This window comes from Podarcis raffonei, chromosome 16, assembly GCF_027172205.1.
Source record: "Podarcis raffonei isolate rPodRaf1 chromosome 16, rPodRaf1.pri, whole genome shotgun sequence".
Classification (NCBI taxonomy): Eukaryota; Metazoa; Chordata; class Lepidosauria; order Squamata; family Lacertidae; genus Podarcis; species Podarcis raffonei.
This window is the reverse complement of record NC_070617.1, coordinates 21,274,570-21,296,182: the sequence shown is the minus strand read 5'-3', so window position 1 is coordinate 21,296,182 and position 21,613 is coordinate 21,274,570. Positions and strand designations below refer to the sequence as shown.

At 47.2% G+C, this 21,613-nt stretch overlaps 1 long non-coding RNA gene across 1 annotated transcript in view; it reads left to right on the top strand.

The window, feature by feature from the left end:
• LOC128404172 (uncharacterized) overlaps positions 1–10,002 on the top strand; it is a 32,650-nt gene extending 22,648 nt beyond the window's left edge. The window contains exon 2 of the long non-coding RNA XR_008328075.1: positions 9,587–10,002. This is a non-coding gene — a long non-coding RNA (uncharacterized LOC128404172). The remainder of the gene's footprint in view (positions 1–9,586) is intronic.
• Positions 10,003–21,613: the final 11,611 nt, after the last annotated feature.

The window sequence follows — 21,613 nt, the reverse complement described above, 5'->3', positions numbered from 1 at the left end:
AGGTCTTGTAGGATACCCTGGTATGCGGCCCCCAAAAGCTTGCTCAGAAGGGAAGGTAGCCTTCAGGCTGAAAAGTGAGTTTCCCTACAGGCAAATGAACTCCGAATCCTATAATTTGGAATCTGCTCCAAACGTGTGCCAAGGTTTTGCAGTTGTTGCTGGTTTCTTTTGGGGGTTTTTTTTGCAGCGAAAACCCCACGTTTTGCAGCACCCCACAAATGGAGTAATTGGTACATCAAACACACGGTTCATACTTAACATTAACCATGAACCCCAAAATTGGTTTTGCAGTGAAAACTCCCACGTTTTGCAGCAACTAAGCAACTGATACATCAAAACCCAAAAGTTTGGAATGCGTTTTCAGAGGATCCCACATTTTGGGGGGTTGACGTTAATGGGATCTTTCCCTCCCCCTGCTTTTGAGCTCCATCTCTTCCTTTAGCTTCTGCTGCTAGGCAGAGGGCCTTCTTGGTAGTGGCACCCACCCTGTGGAATGCTCTCCCATCAGATGTCAAAGAAATAAACAACTATCTGACGTTTAGAAGACATCCGAAGGCAGCCCTGTTTAGGGAAGTTTTTAATGACTGATGTTTTAATGCATTTTTAATCTTTTGTTGGAAGCCGCCCAGAGTGGCTGGGGAAAGCCAGATGGGTGGGGTATAAATATATTATTATTATTACTATTATTATTATTATTATTATTATTATTAGGTTTGCAGAGCACACTGTCCTAGCCGTGATTCCTAGGTGGAGCTTACTGCAGCTGCACACTCACTGCCTGTAACAAATATGCAACTAACACACATCAAAGGGGAAGGCTGATAGCAATGAAACAGGAACTTGGAAATCAGTTTGGGTGGGATGGAAATAGCAGAGATGGATTTCCAAAAAACAGAGCTTGCAAAGGCCGGCGTTGATTTTTGTGCACACACAATGCAAAACGCTTGAGCAGAGGAGTGGAGGTGATGGAAAAAGCAAAGGAGAGAGGGGTGTTCCCCCCCACTTAATTTTTTTTTTTTTAAAGCCCAGAGCCTGTGTTTACTGATCTGTGCCTGCACACACAAGGTGCAGAGAGATGAATGGTTAATTTCCCCATGGATTTCGCTCCCGCTTGCCGCAAACTTGTGAACAAAATGACCGGCCATGCATTGAACTGGCTTACACAGCTCCCCATATGGAAATGGAGATAATCCAGAATACTGCTTTGTACTCGCTGGTAGAATGAGAACGGGTGTGCGGGAAGGAGGAGAGAGGCAGGGGCGGGAGGGAGAGGGAGAAAGCGGGGAGGAGAAGAAGAGGGAGGGGGGACCGGGGAGGCTTTGAACCGGAGTGGCACAGGTCCCGATCCTGAGAATATTTCAGTACGGACCGGAGGAAAGGCATTTGCAATAACCTTTGGCCCTGTTCTCCCCATGCGTCTTTGCTCTGTGTGTACCTACACACACATACACACACACACATGAATACGTGCCCCATCCGAGAGCCTTGTGTGTGCCCTGATTAGAGGTGTGTGTGCCATGTGATGAAGACTTTAAGGGAAGTGGCGGTACAAAGAGGAGGCAGGGATTATGGGAAAGGTCAGAGGCCAGGATGGATTAGGGCGATGATGTCTTAAGAGGGCATGATCAGGGGCCCAGGCCTTTCTGTTCTTAGGAAGCTCGTGTTAATTGATGGGGGCAACGGGGGTCTCTTTCTCTCTCTCTCATTCCAGTTCACTCTCCTGGTTTTCTTTCGTGCTTCTTTCATTTATTATACTGTTGCACATGAGTAAGTACACAGAGCACTTCCACTAATGCAAACACAAGCGTACCTTTCTTTAACAAACACAGATCCTCCAAGTGCCCCTATGTTCCAGGGACAGTCCCAGATTTACAGAAGTTGTCCCAGTTTCTTATTTGATCCCAAAATGTCCTGCTTTTCCTTAGGACATCCCTATTTCCATCGGAGAAATGTTGGAGGGTATGGAGTTATCCGACCCCTGCACCCCGCAAGCCATCTGAAGGCAGCTCTGAATTGGGAAGTTTTAAAATGTTTTATGTTTTATTATGTTTTTATATGTGTTGGAGGCTGCCCAGAGTGGCTGGGGCAACTCAGTCAGATGGGTGGGGTGTTGTTGTTGTTGAAGAAAAGGACACCTCTATTTTCATCAGAAAAAATGGTGGAGGGTATGCAAAGCTGGACCATAAAGAAAGCTGATCGCCGAAGAATTGATGCTTTTGAATTATGGTGCTGGAGGAGACTCTTGAGAGTCCCATGGACTGCAAGAAGATCAAACCTCTCCATTCTTAAGGAAATCAGCCCTGAGTGCTCACTGGAAGGACAGATCCTGAAGCTGAGGCTCCAGTACTTTGGCCACCTCATGAGAAGAGAAGGCTCCCTGGAAAAGACCCTGATGTTGGGAAAGATGGAGGGCACAAGGAGAAGGGGACGACAGAGGACGAGATGGTTGGACAGTGTTCTCAAAGCTACCAGCATGAGTTTGACCAAACTGTGGGAGGCAGTGGAATATAGGAGTTCATGGCGTGCTCTGGTCCATGGGGTCACGAAGAGTCGGACACAACTAAATGACTAAACAACAAATGCAAAACAGCTACCTATTTGCAAGATTCCACTTTGTTCTTCTCCTACTGTTGCCGCTCTGCACCTGGGGCTCTTTCCCCTTTCACACAGACAGGTGACCCTCCAGACAGGTCATTGTATCCATCCCAGACAGGTAAGAGCCATAGCTCATCTTCTCCATATGCAGAAGGTCCCATGTTCAATCCCTGGCATCTCCAGATAGGGCTGGGAATGGACCTTGCCTGAAACCCTGGAGAGGTGCTGCCAGTCAGTGTAGGCAATGTTGTGCTAAATGGAACAATGCATCCATCTCCATATAAGGCAGCTTCCTGTGCTCCTAGAAACCAGGGTGGGAAACCCGCATCTGGTCAGACATTGTGGGACTACAACTCCCATCATCCCTGACCTTTGGCCACACTGGCCGGGGCTGATGGGAGGCGGAGTCCAACAGCAGTTGGCAGGTCACTCATACAAAACTCATTCTCAGAGTGTCCATCCTTCCCTAGCCAAAACAGCACCACCAACATCCAAGAGAGGGGATCTGCAGGCTTGGGGGGGGGGAATATTTGGAGGGGAGAAACTGGGTGGTGTGTGTGGAAACAGTTCAATAAGCACTTACTGAGCATGCTCAGCGTGGCCACAGAATGATGACTGACTGACTCTCTCTCTCTCTCTCTCTCTCTCTCTCTCTCTCTCTCTCTCTCTCTCTCTCTCAGTGTGTGTGTGTGTGTAGAAATGGAAAGGGTGAAGCCCCATCTGCACTCTGCATTTAAAGCAGTATCATGCCACTTTAAACAAACATGGCTTCCCTCAAAGAATCCTACTGTGGTCTGATAAGGGTGCTGACCGATGTCGGGAGACCCCTGTTCTCCTCTTACAGCTACAATTCCTAGAGCTCCCCGAGAAGAGGGATTGATTGTAAATCCCACTCTGTGAATTGTTACTCGGGGGGGGGGGCTATAGGGGTCTCCTCACCACTCTCAGCACCCTCCAGGCTTCTCTATTTGCCCCTCAGAACCGTTCACAGGCCACACCTGTTCTTCCCATCCCACCCTTCTCACAGGCCTTCCTCAAGTGCATTGTCCTGGCTGGAATGTCTCCTTGGAATAATATAATAATAATAATAAATTTTATTTATATCCTGCCCTCCCCAGCCGAAGCCGGGCTCAGGGCGGCTAACAACACTAAAACAGTGCAACATTATAAAAACATTATAAAAATTAATTAAAATCAAAATTGATGGCAACCATAAACTAAAGTTTTGTAAAGATTGCCAAAGGAGGGAGTCAGGCTGCGCCCTGACCAAAGGCCTGGTGGAACAGCTCTGTCTTGCAGGCCCTGCGGAAAGATGTCAAGTCCTGCAGGGCCCTTGTCTTGCTTGGCTGTTTGTGAGATGGAAAGGCCCATGTGCACAGAGACTGGCTTTTAGTATGGGCAACTGCAGAGTACCATACAAAGTTAACAGTCACATCAGTTGTTGTTTCCATGCGGCCCCCGGGAGATTGCCAAAGAGAGAGTATGGCCCTCAAACTGAAAAAGGGTCCCCATTCTTTCCCCAGGACCTGCTGTCTGATGCATTTAACTGATCTGGCATTTTTTTTGGGGGGGGTGCCTCCTCCAATCAATAATTTCCCCCATTTTGCCTCTTGATCATGATTTTGGGGGTGCCTCTTTTAATGCACTATTCTGTGCCCTGCTGGCATGAGTTGTCCTCATGCCAGCTCTCCTGAAATCTCATAGCAATCCTGCAGGCTATGGTGGGTGGTGTCCCTTGAGATTGCTTGGAGTCATTGACCCCTTGATTCCATCAGGATCTGGCATACAGATGTCAGAGGGGGGAGCAAATCTGCTGGCTCTCTCCAGCCCCCACTTCCAGTGGAGTGCATGGCCTTGTCGGGGAGCAGGGAGGACTACCAGAGGGAGGGGCTGAATATGAGGGTGGTGGTGATAGAACTGAAGGCAAAGGGGCAAGACACAGTCTTGGGAATCACAAGAGATGGTGCTGCTGTGACTATCATCCAACCCCAAAGCTTCACCACTCAGGCTCTTGGTGGGAGAATGACCGTGTGTCCCACTTTTACGTGGCATTTATCTATGTAGGGTTTCCCAAACTTGGGTCTCCAGCTGCTTTTGGACAACCATTCCCATCATCCCTGACCACTGACCTAGTAGCTAGGGATGGTGGGCATTGTAGTCCAACAACAGCTGGAGACTCAAGTTTGGGAAGCTGTGCTCTTTGTGAAGGGCTGCCAGAGGGCAGTCCTCTTTTTGAAAGCATCCTCTATTTGAATGGTCCAGTTTTCATTGAATTATGATGATAGGGATAATATGTGACCTTGACGTTGCCCATCAGTCATTAGCCCTGTTCGTATCAGTCCTGAATAGCTCTGTTGGTAGATAGGTCCCATGTCTTGCAGGTGAGTAGATGCCCTGGTCTGGCTGGTGTTGAGCTCTCCTTGAAAGAACAAGTGTGCAATCTGGGGTTACTCCTAGGTCCATCTTTGACCAAGTAACCTTAGTGCCTGGAAACACTGGAGGAGGTCCTCCTTAGGGTACCACTGTTGGAGGAAGCACCAGCATCCTAGAGCCCCTTGGGACAATGGTTGAAGGCTTTCTCGCTCATGGCCCCCTCTCTGTGGAGCTCACTGCCTCGGGACATCCATCAGTCATCATCAACACTCCAGTTCTGTCAGGTACTATACATGCATTTCTTTCAGGCCTTCGGGTCTTCTTGAGGCTGGAGGTCTTCGTTTTGAAGAGCACTCTGTGGGAACGTTTCCTCTTGCTAGAAGACATCTGAAGGCAGCCCTGTTCGGGGAAGTTTTTAATGGTTGATGTTTTATTGTGTTTATAATATTTTGTTGGGAGCCGCCCAGAGCAGCTTGGGAAACCCAGTCAGACAGGCAGCATATAAATAATAAAATTGTTGTTGCTGCTGCTGCTATTGTTTCAAGAATGTAAGAGGAACCCTGTTGGATTACACCAAAGGCTTTGCTGTCACAGTGAAACCGGGTTTCCATAGGAAGCTCACAAGCAGAACCAGAGCAAAACAGCACTCTCCTCTTTTGCAATTCCCAACAACTAGTATTCCAATGTATGCTATCCCCAACCCTGGAGGTAGAGAATAAGCTCTGAGATCTTTTTTTTAAAAAATGCTTTTATTCTGTTGTCTGACAGTGTATTTTATATTCTAATTTGTAAGCCTCTCTGTGGTTGTCTATACCGAGAGTGCTGTACGCCTGGATCTAACAGCACAAATCAATAACTAAATATGATGGATGGATTATTGAGATTGAATACCCCGCCTTTCGTCCAAAGGTCCTAGGGTGGGTCGCATAACAACACAAGAACTGATCAGCATGGGGTGCAAACAAGAACTCATGTAGCTTGGGCTTGTGCAGGAAAGCTTTCCACTATATAGAGCCCCATAAGAACATAAGAAGGGCCAGCTGGATCAGGCCAATGGCCCATCAAGTCAAGCATCCTAGTCAAGCATCCATTGACCAGTGACCAACTAGATCCCTGTGGGAAACCTTGCAAGAAGGACCTGAGCACAAGAGCTCCCTGCTCCTGCAGATTCCAGCAACTGAGATTCACAAGCTGTTACCGACTAGTAGCTATTGATAGCTAATGAATTTGTCCAAAACTCTTTTAAAGGTCGGTGACTGTTACTGCCTCCTGTGGGGTTGAGTTCCATAGTTTAACTATGTGCTCTGTGAAGAAGTCCTTTCTTTTATCTCCCCAGCATTCAGCTTCATGGGAAGCCCACGAGTTCCAGGGAGAGGCGGAGAGAAAACTTTCTCCATGGCATGTGTAATTCTATAAACCCCTAATGCGTCTCCTCTTACTCATCTTTTCCCTAAACTGAAAAGTTCCAAATGCTGCAAAGCTTTCCACTTAGGGAAGCCGGGAAGCATCTGTCACCAGTGCTGTTTTTTCTAGAATAAGAGGTTTCTGGACTCACCATGAACACCTCCCTCGTTTCACTCAGAATGGCAATGGTGTCCACCTGAGAGGTGCCAGAACTGAGTTCTGGCGATTTCTGGCTGAAAAAGCTCTGTCCACTCTGCACCTTCCATCCCACCCTGAATTTGCTTCTTGAGCCTCACCATCCACCTCCTGTGCCCCCCCCCCGCCCGAGCATATTTTTGTGCACCAGTAGGTAACACCCCTGCCTCCTGTTCCACAGATGGGGCTGATGGGGATGCTGGCTGGGAGGGTGGGGGGAAGGTGGGGAGGCGGCGGCGGCGAAAGAGTCCCTCGCTCCACGAGCATTTCAGCAAAGAGGGATTTGCCATGTGTCTGTGTGTCCCTTGCTCCCTCGGTGTCAGAACCGCACGGCTGATAGGACACAGTGATAGATCTGCCTTGGACACACTCTACAATAGCTCTCAGACAGTCTATTAGCCAGTGATTGTCTGCCAGCCAGCCCAGCCGGGGCTGTGTGCTGCCACTGATAATGGGGAAGAACAAAGATGGCAGCTGCTTTGTGGAGGAACAGATTTGTGGCAAATCGAGATAAAATAAAGAGGAAGAAGAAAGGAGCGGGTGTTTTGGGGGGGGGGAGAGGAGGAGGAGGAAGAGAAAGAAGAAGGGAGGGTAGATGATGGTGCAGCGTGGGGGAGGGAGAGGAAGAGTGAGGAACAAGAGGACTGTGTCGAGGCTGTCAGTTTTGCTGGGAACATCTCGGAGCTGGTGCAAAGGGGAAGGGGGAGGGAGGCAAAGTAACGCGGGGAAGTGAAAAGCTGCAACGCGTTAAGGAGAGAAAAGGGGAATCATTGCCGGCTGCTGGTATCTCCTGGTAGATAAGCCTCAACAACAGGGAGGCTATCGGGCAGTGGAGGCGGTGGGGGGGAGAGAAGGGATTGTCCCTGGGTTTGTATCGCAGCCTGTATCGCTGCTGGGATGTCTCGCACTCGATGCTCTCCCGGGATGTGTGTATGTCTCAGGGTACATGGCCGTGTGGGTGTCCAGCTCGGGGAGGAGGGGGGACGCATGATTTGTCGGTCGTTGGGAGGAGGAGGATAGCAGAGAGGGGCTGACAGATTTTCTTTTTCTATTTTTATAGGCCCTGTTCTTTTGGGAAGGGTCCATAGCTCGATTGCAGAATTTGCTATTGATGCAAACTAGCTGTGATGGCTGTGTACCCCTTCCAGTGTCAGACCTAGGAGCCAACTCCTCCCCCCTAAAATATTTTAGGAGGCTGGGCCCCCCAGAGGTTGATAGGCTTTCCCATTGGGGCATCTAGTTGGCCACTGTGGGCTCTTCGTATGTTGTGATGTCCATGTTCTGCATGCAGAAGGTCCCAGGGTCAATACCTGACACCTCCAGTTTACAAAAGGACCAGGTAGCAGCTGAGTGGACCTTGGGCAGCTGCTGCTAGTCAGATTAGACTTGCAAGGTACTGGACTTGATGGTGAAATAGTCTGACCTGCCTTTAACAGCACTACCTGCAGACATTAGCAGGTGGCAACATGGTCCCCCAAGCTACTGTTAAGGACACCAGAGCAGGGCATGCTGCCAAGGAGTGTGGTGGAGTCTCCTTCTTTGGAGGTCTTTAAGCAGAGGCTTGACAACCATATGTCAGGAGTGCTCTGATGGTGTTTCCTGCTTGGCAGGGGGTTGGACTCAATGGCCCTTGTGGTCTCTTCCAACTCTATGATTCTATGATTCTATACACCGGTCAGTTGGCAACCTGAGAGTAAGGATGGGCAAATGTATCAATATCCGTTTTGCTTAGTTCCTCATTTTTCCAGTCCTAAGTTTCATTTTCCACATTACTTTGCTTTTTAAAAAGTCACCTGCATTTTAGTGAAAATTTCTCATAACATACAGGTTAGTGTGCAATTTTGCCTAATACACATTTTTGCAAACGAATTTGCTTATTATTATTATTATTAATTACCCATTCTTCATCCTAAAGTCCCATTTTTGAATGTTATATTGACTAATAGATGTAATTTTAATGCACACTTTACCCCAGTAAATACATTTTTGTACACATGACTTGGCTGCACCTCAAAATTCAGCAAGGGATGGGTTTCAAAGAATGGCTGCACTTCAATTTGCATATTGTTTCGTAAAGTACAAATTTACCTTCACATGCAAACTGAATCTAATTTCTCCCACATCCCTACCTGATTTTAAAAGGGAAGAAGGTGTCTGGACGTAAGTTTCAATGTAACACCATTGATTATTTTGCAGAAAGACAGATTTCCTCAACTGGAACGGAAGTCTCGATTCAGCGACCATTGAAGGTGGCTTGCAGGCAGCTGCTTCCTTCCACGATGGCAACATCAAAGCAGGAAGTTGCGGGAAATGCATCAGAGCAAAATGCAAACTAGCAAAGGAGGCTGGAACTAGTGTGATTGGTTTCCTGCCACATTTCCTGTGCCAATCCCTGACACTGGCTGCCCAGGAATCTGCATGGCCACAAAAAATGGCTGCATGCAATCCATGGAAACTTAAATGAAGAATGGACGTGATGTTCATATATGGTAGCTGACTGATTGAGGTCCCAGATAAAGGATGGAGTAGAGAGAAGTGCAATTAGATCTTTTGATTGAAGGAGTGTCTCCACCCGTACCATTCAGCCCAGACACTGAGGTCCAGCTCCGAGGGCCTTCTGGCGGTTCCCTCCCTGCGAGAAGTGAGGTTACAGGGAACCAGACAGAGGGCCTTCTCAGTAGTGGCTCCTGTCCTGTGGAATCCCCTCCCATCAGATGTCAAGGAAATAAACAACTATCTGACTTTTAGAAGTCATCTGAAGTCAGTCCTGTTTAGGGAAGTTTTTAATGTCTGATGTTTTATTGTGTTTTTAATATTCTGTTGGTAGTGCCCAGAGTGGCTGGGGAAACCCAGACAGATGAGTGGGGTATAAATAATAAAAATTATAAAAAATTATTATGACATTTATGGACCACTTGAAAATTGCTGAGGGCCTGGCAGATCACGTATTATTTTTCTTGCCTGTTGTAACAAATGTACTGTGATAGATGCTGCACTGTTTTCAGTTGTGTTTTCACAGACACACCATGGACCACTTGGATGAAATTCATGGACCACTGGTGCTCCGTGGACCACAGTTTGGGATCCCCTGCTCTTACCACTCCACCAAACTGGCTCTCTGGGTGCCAGAGCTCAGGTCTGGAACAGAGGAATCTCCATAGTGCAAACCAGTAATAGAGCTTGGGAGTGTGACTCAACAAGTAAAATGCAGCCCCCTTTGGTGGTCTTTCAGGGGCTGGGCAAACCATGTTTCCCCCACCTCCTTGCCTGCTTGGACCCACAATGTAGATTTTTATGGTCTGCCTGGTGCTCGTTACATGACTGGTGGCTTGCAAGTTCTGCCCTTCAGTGTTTCTAAGCATGTGGCAAGTTCCATTTAATGTAACCATCACCAGCTATCTGTCCCTTCCTATATACTTAAAAACCTAAGGCTGACACCATGCTCTGTATCTTGTGTCACCAATGATTGGGCAAATGGGTAGTTTGGGTGAGGTGTAAAGGTCTGGGGTTTGACAAAGGGGTGGAAGGTAGGAGGGGTTGGTGAGCCACACAAGCAGAAGTGGCAGCCCCTCATGTGTGTGTGTAGATAGACAGATAGATAGACAGACCGTGGTCACATGCCCTACGCTACAGGGGACAGTCCTGTTTGAAGGTGCCTTCCATTTGAAGGGCTATCTTGTCCAATCTGGTTCAAAGATAAGGAACCACAAGGAAAGAGAACACCAGGGGCCTTGAAGTTGACCATCCACATATGGAAAGCAGACTGAGCAGCTACGCTCCATGAGTTGCATCCAATGCTAGTTCCACTCAAGAGTAGACCCATCAAAATTAATGAACATGATGAATACCCTTGGCCAATGAGTTTCAATAGGTCAACTCATAGAACATAGTTGACTACAACCCTTGATGTGCCCCACTACAGTAGGTTATATTCAGGCTGTGTCCCTACTTAGTCCTACGCAGGGTATACCCATTGCCATTAACAGACCTACGTTAGCCATTCTTATTAATGTCTACTTTCAGTGGGATAAGCACTGGTGACAACCCACCACATTTCTATTTAAACCATATTGATTATTTCCAGGAGTTTTTTTTCCAGCTGGAACTCTCAGGCCATTCTAAGAGAAAAAGGGAGGCATTAACGGTGAGTTCTGGTGCCTCTTTCTCTAGAAAAATAGCACTGATATTTCCAAATTTGCATCCATGCTTTCTTACTGTTAGGGCACCTGCTCTTTATTTTTATTTGGCCAATGTATCCATATATCTGCTCTCATAGGGAGAACACACTGCTAGTCAGAAGTTGTTATTTTGGTGTGTGTTTTTTCAAATTAAAGACCGGCAGCTCCTACTTTGGGGTGAGTTTTCCCGAGTTGTTGTTTGTTTCCTTCTGCCCTCCCCTTCATGTGGTATTGACAGCAGGTGTCGGAAAAAAAGACTGGCCCCATGCAAAGGTCTGAAGAAATGAACCCTGAATAGCTGAATGACTTCTAACGCGAGGACGGCCATTATTGGATCAGGCCAGCGGTTCATCTCGCCCAGCGAGCCCCAAACAACTCCTGCGCGTCACCTTTGTTCTGCTTCCGCTCTCCTTGCTTCTGAGCGGTAATGTCCCGCAGGGGCTCGCCGGAGGCTGGTTCGAGCCGAGCCTATTTAGATAACCTTCTGCTTGATCTATAGACGGCAGAATATATCCCGGCAGGAGAATCCCACAAGAGCCCAGCCAATCCCCCTCTAATCTCCTTATCAGTGTAGGCCTCAGCCGCGAGGCCTGGTTATCTCTGCGCATAAAAGGAGAGGGAGAGAGAGAGAGCGCAGCAGCACCCAGCCCCGGTGCAGAGACCCGTCTCCTCTAATCCTGCCCGGCCTGCTTCTCGCTTGATCCCAGCGTTGACCATAAAATAATAAAAAAAAAACCAAACCCAATCCTTGGCGAGAGAATAACTCTCCAAATCCAAAGTGACCAAAGAGCAAAGGGAAAGGTCGGAAAAGGGGAACGGGCTGAGCAAAAGCTCGGACCGACCGTGGGAGAATTACGTACGAGGGATACGCACAGGACGGCTGGTTAGCTCTCCTCCCCTTTACAGCAAGCTGGTGAGAAATGGGGGAAGATAAACACAGCCTTCTTGTCCATAAAGACGGCTACAATATTCCTGTTTTAACTATTGAATCAGGGGTTCTTTAGCTGTGCAGGGGGTTGGACCAGATGACCGCGGGGTAGCCCTTTCCATCTCTACAATCCTATGATTTTATGACCTTGGAAGGGTGGAGACTCTCCTTCCTTGAAGGCTTTTAAACAGAGGTTCTGGTGGCTGCCAGGGATTATTTACAATGTAATTCCTGCATTGCGGGGGGTTGGGCAAGAGATGGCCCTCATGATCTCCCTCCAACTCTGCAAATCTATGATTCTAACAAAATAGAGGAACGTGGCCAAACACCGATTTACGTTAGGCTCCCCTTGCATTTGCTCAGAAGCTGCAGCAGTCAGTGGAGAATGCTGCTGCAGCACGGTTGTTTACAGAAGGGAGACCCCCTGGCAGCATATTACACCTGTGCTGGTTGTCGCTTTGCTGCCAGGCCAGGCCTGAGATGTTACTATTAATATGTAAAGCCTTTAACAACCTGGGACCAGCTTACCTGTGAGAGCACCTTACCCCATCTGTGGAACTGGCACTGTTAGAGGTGGTGTTTGTTTGCTGGCTTGTTTCTAAGTTACATTGAGTTGCAAGAAAAGGTGACTAAAATTCATTTTAATAATAATAATAATAATAATAATAATAATAATAATAATAGGGCTGGGAGAGGCTCCTTGTCTGAAACAACAACAACAACAACAACCTGAAGGAGCATCTCCTTCCCCACCATTCATCCCACACACTGAGGTCCAGCTCCAAGGGCCTTCTGGCGGTTCCCTCACTGTGAGAAGCGAAGTTACAGGGAACCAGGTAGAGGGCCTTCTAGGTAGTGGCGCCTGCCCTGTGGAACACCCTTCCAGCAGATGTCAAAGAAAGAAACAACTATCTGAATTTTAGAAGACATCTTTTAGAAGAAGGCAGCCCTGTATAGGGAAGTTTTTAGTGTTTGATGTTTTATCGTGTTTTTAATATTCTGTTGGGAGCCACCCAGAGTGTCTGGGGAAACCCAGACAGATGGGCAGGGTATAAATAATAATAACATTATTATTATTATTATTATTATTATTATTATTATTATTATTATTATCATTATCATCCAGGGAAGCCAGGACACTCAGGACTGTAGAGTTGGAAGGGGCCATGAGGGTCAACTAGTCCAACCCCCTGCAATGCAGAAATCTCAACTAGATCATGCATGACAAATGGCCACCCAACTTCTGCTTAAAAATCTCCAAGGAAGGAGGGTCCACCACTGGCAGAGAGACGGGGATGCAATAGGTGCGCCCTGCCCCAGGTGTCATCCATGGGGGGGTGACATTGCCCCCCCCTGCACCCGGGTGCACAGCATGTGTGCCGCTCCAGGTGCCAGAGCAGTTAGCTCCGCCTCTGGAGTCCACCACATCTCATGGAAGTTTCTTCCACTGTTGAACAGCTCTTACTGTCAGCAAGTGCTTCCTCATGTTTACTTGGAATCTGCTTTCTTGCAACTTGAATCCATTGGTTTGGGTCCTATTCTCCGGGGCAGGAGTCTAATCCATTGTTGGTTGGTTGTTTGCTCTGGCACTCGTCATGGTGTCCTGTTGCACCAGAAGCAGTTTAGTCCTGCTGGCCACATGACCTGGAAAGCTGTCTGTGGATAAACGCCGGCTCCCTCAGCCTGAAAGCGAGATGAGTGCCGCAACCCCATATTCGCCTTTGACTGGACCTAACCGTCCAGGGGTCCTTTACCTTTTTTAATCTCACATCTCACCCCTTGCAAGGGATCAGGACCAGAGACAGCTCACTGTGGAGCAGGGAATAGAGATTAAAAAAAATTCAAGTTGGATGTGTGCTCCAGGCATGATTTGCAATCATTTGAGGCTAGAGAAGAAGAAGAAGAAGAAGAAGAAGAAGAAGAAGAAGAAGAAGAAGAAGAAGAGGAGTTTGGATTTGATATCCCGCTTTATTACTACCCTAAGGAGTCTCAAGGAATGCGGGTGGCGCTGTGGGTTAAACCACAGAGCCTAGGGCTTGCCAATCTGAAGGTTGGCGCTTCGAATCCCTGCGACGGGGTGAGCTTCCGTCGCTCTGTCCCAGCTCTTGCCAACCTAGCAGTTCGAAAGCACAAAGTGCAAGTAGATAAATAGGTACCGCTCTGGCGGGAAGGTTAACGGCGTTTCCGTGCACTGCTCTGGTTCACCAGAAGCGGCTTAGTCATGCTGGTCACATGACCTGGAAGCTGTACGCTGGCTCCCTCAGCCAATAAAGTGAGATGAGCGCCGCAACCCCAAAGTCAGTCACGACTGGACCTAATGGTCAGGGGTCCCATTACCTTTAAGGAATCTCAAAGCAGCTAACATTCTCCTTCCCCTTCCTCCCCCACAACAAACACTCTGTGAGGTGAGCGAGGCTGAGAGACTTCAGAGAAGTGTGACTGGCCCAAGGTCACCCAGCAGCTGCAGGTGGAGGAGCGGAGACGCGAACCCGGTTCCCCATATTACGAGACTACCGCTCTTAACCACTACACCACACTGGCTCCCAGAGGCGGTAAAGTTCAGGCCCAGGGGCCAAATGCAGCCCCCCAAGTCTCTCTGTCAGACCCTCAGGACTCTCCCCACACCATACCTCCTTCCCAGCCCCAAATCACCCCCGCCACTGACCCTGCTTCTTGCCTGGCCAGAATCTGTCCTTGAACTCTGATCGTGCCTCTTGCTTGCTCGCCTAGATGGAGGAGAAAGAGAGAGACAGGGAGAGAGAGGGAGGCATGCGAGTATGTGTAGAAAACTACTGTACAAAAGGAAAATGTACAACTGCTCAACACTGGGATAGCTCAGTCAGTAAAGCACTAGACTCTTAATCTCAGGGTGATGGATTCGAACCCACCCCTGGGCAAGAGATTCCTGCATTGCAGGGGGTTGGACTAGGTGACACCCGTGGTCCGTTCCAGCTCTGCAGTTCTATGATTCAGTTATTCTAACCCGCTTCTGCCTCTGGCCCTGCCTAGCACTAGTATGTGACCCACAGAAGACCATCCAGAAAATGGACAGCGTTGAGTATACCAGGAAGATGGGTCTGCCCCCTTGGATCATGCGCTTGGGAGGGGGGTTCATGCCTCTTCCACGTCCAGACACACATCCAAACCCACCCACCGCTCTCTCCTCTCCTCTCTTTCCACCCCCACCTGCTCCTTTTCAACATCACACTTTGCTTTCATCCTTTCCCTTTTTTGTCAGCAGGAAGGAAACCTCCCTCCCTCCTTCTCTGCATTATCTACTTATTCCACTGCTGTTTTAAGATGCAGTGCTGTTATTTTTTTGCCTCATTCCCTCCCCCCCGCCCAGTCTTTCATCCAACCCCATCCTTTGCCTTAGCTCTCCTGGACTCTTTTATCTGCTGAACCACCACCCCCTCCCAATATATTTTGGTTCTTCTTTCGATCTTCACGTCGCCACCTCCCACCAGTTCTCTTTCATTCTCTGCCACCCTTATGACAGTCACCACCTCCCTCCCTCCTTTTCCTCCTTTTATTTCTTTTTATCTTCCCATCTTCCTTCCTTCCTTCCTTCCTTCCTTCCTTCCTTCCTTCCTTCCTTCCTTCTTTCCTTCCTTCCTTCCTTCCTTCCTTCCTTCCTTCCTTCCTTCCTTCCTTCCTTCCCTTTCTGCCTGCTATCCATCCTTCCTCTTCCTTCCTCATCCCTTGTTCCCCCAACTATTATTATTATTATTATTATTATTATTATTATTATTATTATTAAACTTTCCCATTCTTCCCCCCAGCTCCTTCCTCTGGCTTTAATTTTTGATTAATATGTTCTTAGCCAAGAAACGTGGAATTAAAAAAAGAGAGAAAAGAAAAAGGGGGGGGAGGAGAGGAGGGAGGGAGAGAAGCAGGCAGGAGGAATCTTCTAAATAAATCATCCAGTCCTGTGAGGAGCTAATCTCTCAGTGACGGCCCATGTTTATCTAGTTTTTAGCAGTGCATGTTAAATAGTGATAGGGGACTCTCTCCCTCCCCCTCTCCCTCTTTCTCTGGAACTGCTGTGAAGGGATTTTTATTTTTTATTTTTTATATATATAAAAAACTTCATTTCCCAGAAAGGGGGAAAAAATCTGAAAGGACAGATAAGTCTCCCCTCCTCCTTGCAATACAGCTTTGCTCAGGCAAGTGCAATTAATGCACACACACACACACACACACACACACACACACAGCAAGACCTCCAAGTCCAGGCAGTGGAGGACTTCCCGGTGCTTGTGAGCTGTTTTCAGGAAGGTCAACATTATGCGCAAATCATGAACACATTAATCCCAGTCATTCTCTCTTTGGTACCTTCCCATCCCAAACCTGGAAAGAAGCAGATTCAGCACCTTTAGAGCACAGGGCAGGACCAGAGATCAGTGTTAGAGGATCTTCACATGCATAAGATCCCAGGTTCGATCCCCCAAATCAACTCCAGGTGGGTCTGAAATTCCAGAGAACCTACTGAGTTGCATGGCTCCAATATCATGATTGATATATGACAGCCTCCTATGTATGTATGTATGTATGTATGTATGTATGTATTTATTTATTTATTTATTTATTTATTTATAGTTTTACATAACAAATTTAAATTCAAGCACATCATTCACCTCTTCAATTAGGATTCTCTGAATCCCTTGACTTCCCTCTGCCCTTCCATGGTTACCATTATCGATCTCTCTTTCTTCTTCTTCTTCTTCTTCTTCTTCTTCTTCTTCTTCTTCTTCTTCTTCTTCTTCTTCTCCTCCTCCTCCTCCTCCTCCTCCTCCTCCTCCTCCTCCTCCTCCTCCTCCTTTTATTTTCTCTAATTCGTTTAAAAAGTAGTAATTCGTTTTTCCGTAGTTTTTTGTACATTACAAGTATGACTCAAATCCTGCCAAAGTTTTTAGCTGTTTACAGTGTTCTCTTAAGTACATTGTAAAATTTCCCCCATTCCTTCTTAAAATTCTTCTCTTCCTGGTTTCTGATTTTCCCAGTCACTTTCGCCATTTCGGCATAGTCCATCATCTTCATCAGCCATTCCTCTCTGGTTGGAACTTTGTCTTCTTTCCATCTCTGGGCCAGTAATGGCCTCGCTGCTGTCGTCGCGTACCTGAATAGTTGTTTCTGCCCCCTCGGAATCTCTGTACCTAAAATACCTAGCAAAAAAGCCTCTGGTTTTTCCACAAATGTAATTTTGAACACTTTTTTCAACTCATTATAAATCATTTCCCAGAATGCTTTAGTCACCTTGCATGCAGGGCTGAATTTGAGTTGGATGAGGCCCTAAGCTACTGAAGGTAATGGGGCCCTTTATATGTCCAGCTGTCCTTTGTCAACAACAAATTGTCACTGTTTTTTGTGTTGAATATATGCTACATGGTAATTTATGAACCTAATAGGTATCTAAAGCCATTTACACATGTTGCCATGCAACCAGTCCATGCAGAATGTAGGCACCCTGTATATAGAAATGAACAAACCAGTGATATTTTAGGGAGCAGGCTAGCAGGTGGGGCCCATGACTTACATCATAGGAGCCTACACAACACACAACACTGTTGCTCTATGTAGGTTTTATTTTATATGTTTTTAATATTTTTGGAAATATACATCCAGGTGTTTTTTTCTCCTTTAATTTTTTGAGGGGGCCCAAAGGGAATGGGGCCCTAAGCTATAGCTTGTTTAAGGTAAAGGTAAAGGGACCCCTGACCATTAGATCCAGTTGTGACCGATTCTGGGGTTGCGGCGCTCATCTCGCTTTATTGGCCGAGGGAGCCGGCGTTTGTCCGCAGTCAGCTTCTGGGTCATGTGGCCAGCATGACTAAGCTGCTTCTGGTGAACCAGAGCAGCGCACGGAAACGGCATTTACCTTCCCGCTGGAGCGGTACCTATTTTTCTACTTGCACTTTGATGTGCTTTCGAACCGCTAGGTTGGCAGGAGCAGGGACTGAGCAACGGGAGCTCACCCCTTCGCGGGGATTCGAACTGCCAACCTTCTGATCAGCAAGTCCTAGGCTCTGTGGTTTAACCCACAGTGCCACCCTTATACATAAATCCAGCACTGCTTGCACATCCACCACATATGGTGGAGCCTATGTTCCTATTTAATCCAGCCCTTTATTTAGAAACCTGAGGACTAGTATCTTACTTTCTCTTTGGGGAAAGGGGCCATGGCTTGGTGGTAGAACACCTGCTTTGCATGCAGGAGGTCCCAGTTTCAATCCCCACCACCCTACATTGATGTTGCTTTCTACCTGCTTGCCAGCACAGACCAGAATTGTCTGATGCTTTTTTTAAACCAGGGGATGCTGGGGATCGGACCTAGGACCTTCTGCACACAAAGTGTGGGCTTTTACAGCTGAGTAACATCCCCTCCCCTGTGCTCTACACTTAGAATCATGGAATCATAGAATCATAGAATCATAGAGTTGGAAGAGACCACAAGGGCCATCGAGTCCAACCCCCTGCCAAGCAGGAAACACCATCAGAGCACTCCTGACATATGGTTGTCAAGCCTCTGCTTAAAGACCTCCAAAGAAGGAGACTCCACCACACTCCTTGGCAGCAATTTCCACTGTCGAACAGCTCTTACTGTCAGGAAGTTCTTCCTAATGTTTAGGTGGAATCTTCTTTCCTGCAGTTTGGATCCATTGCTCCGTGTCCGCTTCTCTGGAGCAGCAGAAAACAACCTTTCTCCCTCCTCTATGTGACATCCTTTTATATATTTGAACATGGCTATCATATCACCCCTTAGCCTCCTCTTCTCCAGGCTAAACATGCCCAGCTCCCTTAGCTGTTCCTTGAACAATGGGTATCTTTCAGAAGTTACAGATGGAGACCCTGGCTGGATAAAAGCCATGAATATCCTGTTTTGAATTATATCAGATTACTAGCTTAGTCTGTGGCATGAACTGCAAAGCATAGCTTCCAAAACGCACGGAGATATATAATGCCAACATACCTTTGCTTTGCTGGGATCTCATATGGAGTTCAGTATTGAGCTCTGGGCTCAACCGTCCAGTAAGGACGGTGGTAAGAAGACATCTGAAGACAGCCCTGCATTGGGAAGTTGTTCATGTTTGATGTTTTATTATGTTTATATCGTCTTCCAAAGCAACTACTCTATTCTGAAATTTAAAATGGAAAGCGTAATGCTGGTGGTCAACAAAAGAGGTTTAAAGACTCCCCACAACTCTCAGCACCCTTGCCAAACTACAGCTCCCAGGCTGTTTTGGGAGAAGCCGTGTTTAAAGTGTCAGGATGCTGCTTTGGATCATAGTGTGGATGGGGCATTAAAGATCAACTTCGTTGGACTGGTCATGTTGTTCAGTTGCCTGATCATTGTCTTCCAAAGCAACTACTCTATTCCGAACTTAAAAATGGAAAGCGTAATGCTGGTGGTCAACAAAAGAGGTTTAAAGATTCTCTCAAGGCAAATCTAAAAAAATGTATAAACACCAACAATTGGGAAACACTGGCCTGCGGGCGCTCCAATTGGAGAACAGCCTTTACCAAAGGCGTCATGGGCTTTGAAGACACTCAAATTCAGGATGCAAGGGAGAAATGTGCTAAGAGGAAGGCACGCTTGGCAAATCCACACCGTGATTAACTCACACCCGGAAACCAATGTCCCCACTGTGGAAGGACGTGTGGATCCAGAACTGGCCTCCACAGTCACTTACAGACTCATTGTTAAAACCATGTTTATGGAAGACAATCTTACTTGGCTACGAGTGATCGCTGAAGAAGAAGAAGAAGTGTTGGAAGCTGTACAGAGTGGCTGAGAAAACCCAGACAGATGGGTGGGGTACAAATAATATAATTATTTAAAATTATTATTATTAAGTAGTTGGCTGAGGTGAAACCCTGACACCTGACTGGGTTGTCAGTGGTTAGGGATTGTCTCATCTATAAGAATCTTTGCTGCCCCCTTTTAAAAGCCTTACCATGTATGAAACCACAAGGCCTTGCTGTGTGAAGACTTCACCATGTGAAGTCTTTAATTCCTGCATTGCAGGGGGGGGGTTGGACTAGATGACTCTTGGGGGGGGTGCCTCCCAAATCTGCAATTCTAGGATTCTGTGTCAAAGGTGGGACTTGGCCCTTGGAAATGGCAGGAGGAGAGCAGGTTGAGCACTAACCCCCTCTGGTGGCCCCTGTAAGAAACTACAGTCACCCCCCCCCCCCAGAGGCACAGATTCTGCACCACTGAGAGAGCTAAGGGGCTCACTACGACTCGGCTTAAGCTACCTCGCAGGGTTGTTGTGAGGATGAAATGGGAATGGCAAAAACCACAAAGGCCACCTTGAGCTCCTTGGAGGAAAAGATGCAATGGAAATGTACAAAAATGAAATGTACAGAAAAGGCTATTTGCTTTTCCCTTCTCATCTGCACAGTGGCTAGGGAGACTGAGCTAAGAATCAGGAAGTCCCTTGATTTGAAGCTCAAATCTCCAAGGAATTTACAAGGTGGCCTGATGGAAGCTGTTTGCACTTAGCCTCAGTCCTTCCTGCCACCTGCAATCTGGAACTGGGCGGTGGCAGTGATAATATTGGCCTTCCTTACAGGGTTGTTGTAGGTTGAACACTTGGAAGCTCCAATTTCTTGCCTTGGTGACTCTATTAGGGTCCCTGGTGGCCTGACATCAGCATCCTGATCTGAGTGCTAGCAGGGCCCATTGGTAAACTCAAAGCTGGATGACTGCAATGCACCCTTGAAGCTGGTCTGGAGGCTGCAGCTGGTGAAGAATGTGGTGGCTTGGTTGCTTGTGAAGTTAAACTACAGTCAGCATATAACACCTTGCTTGCAGGCTGGTGCACTGGCTGCCAATTTGCTGCTGAGCCACCTGTTGGTACTAAAATATAAGGACCTACTATGCAGTTCAGGACCTCAAGATACTGGAGAGACATTTCCCTTCTATACCAAGTAGCCCACTACAGTATACAGGAGAGCTTCTCCGGAAAGTCCCAAAGATCTCAAAAGCTTGTTCCTAAGAGCAGGGCCTTTAGTGTGGCTGCCCCTGTTCTGTGGAACAGCACCCCTGCTGCTGAGACACAACAGGCACCTATTGGAACAATTGAAGGCATTTCTTGCAGGCACCCCCAGCTGGATGAATGAATTGCTGCCATGGGTGTCTACTGGCTTTTAAATTTATCCAGTGGTGTTTTCTGTGAACAAATCCATGCTGTGCACGACTTCTCCCAAAGAATCCAGGGAACTGCAGTTTGTATAGGGTACTGAGAAGTGTAGCTCTGTGAAGAAGGATCTACAGCTCCCAGCATGCTTTGAAGAAATCAATGTGTTTTCAATGTGCAAGGGATGTGCTATAAAGGATTGGTGTGGATCTGCCCTATGTTGTGTTCAAATGTGTTTGGTTTTTTTTGCTTTTAAAAAATTGTATGTGTGGGAATGTTCAGGGTGGCAAGAGAGGATATATTGTTAATTAATATCCTTCCTAACATGCACTAGCAAGTTCCTTTACTTAGCAGAGTATACATTCCCCTTTTACATGCACAGCAGATAGCTGGTTGCAGGCTTGTGTGAGCCTCTCACTATTAAACAATTCAGTCTGTCTCAGATTGAATTGCACATTCCTGGTAAGTTCCATTGAATCCCTCTTAAAAGAATAGAGATGTGACAATCTTATTCAACGTCAAAAAAAGTTTACTCACATCAGTTTACAGTTGGATCTCTGAAGGCAGACTTAGTTACAAATATGTACATGTGGATCTACCCCATATGGGGGGATAATCCCAGTGCTTCTGCTAGTAGAGCAGTCCTACCTAGAAGCTGGTCAAATGAAGAAGGAAGTCAAAAAGAGAGAGATGTGCTGCGTGACTCGTCCTTTTGTTACCTGGACAGGTTACGTCATGCCCACCTTCTATCACATGCAAAAGAAAGGATGCTCCAGCCCAGGAGGAACAGGAAGTTT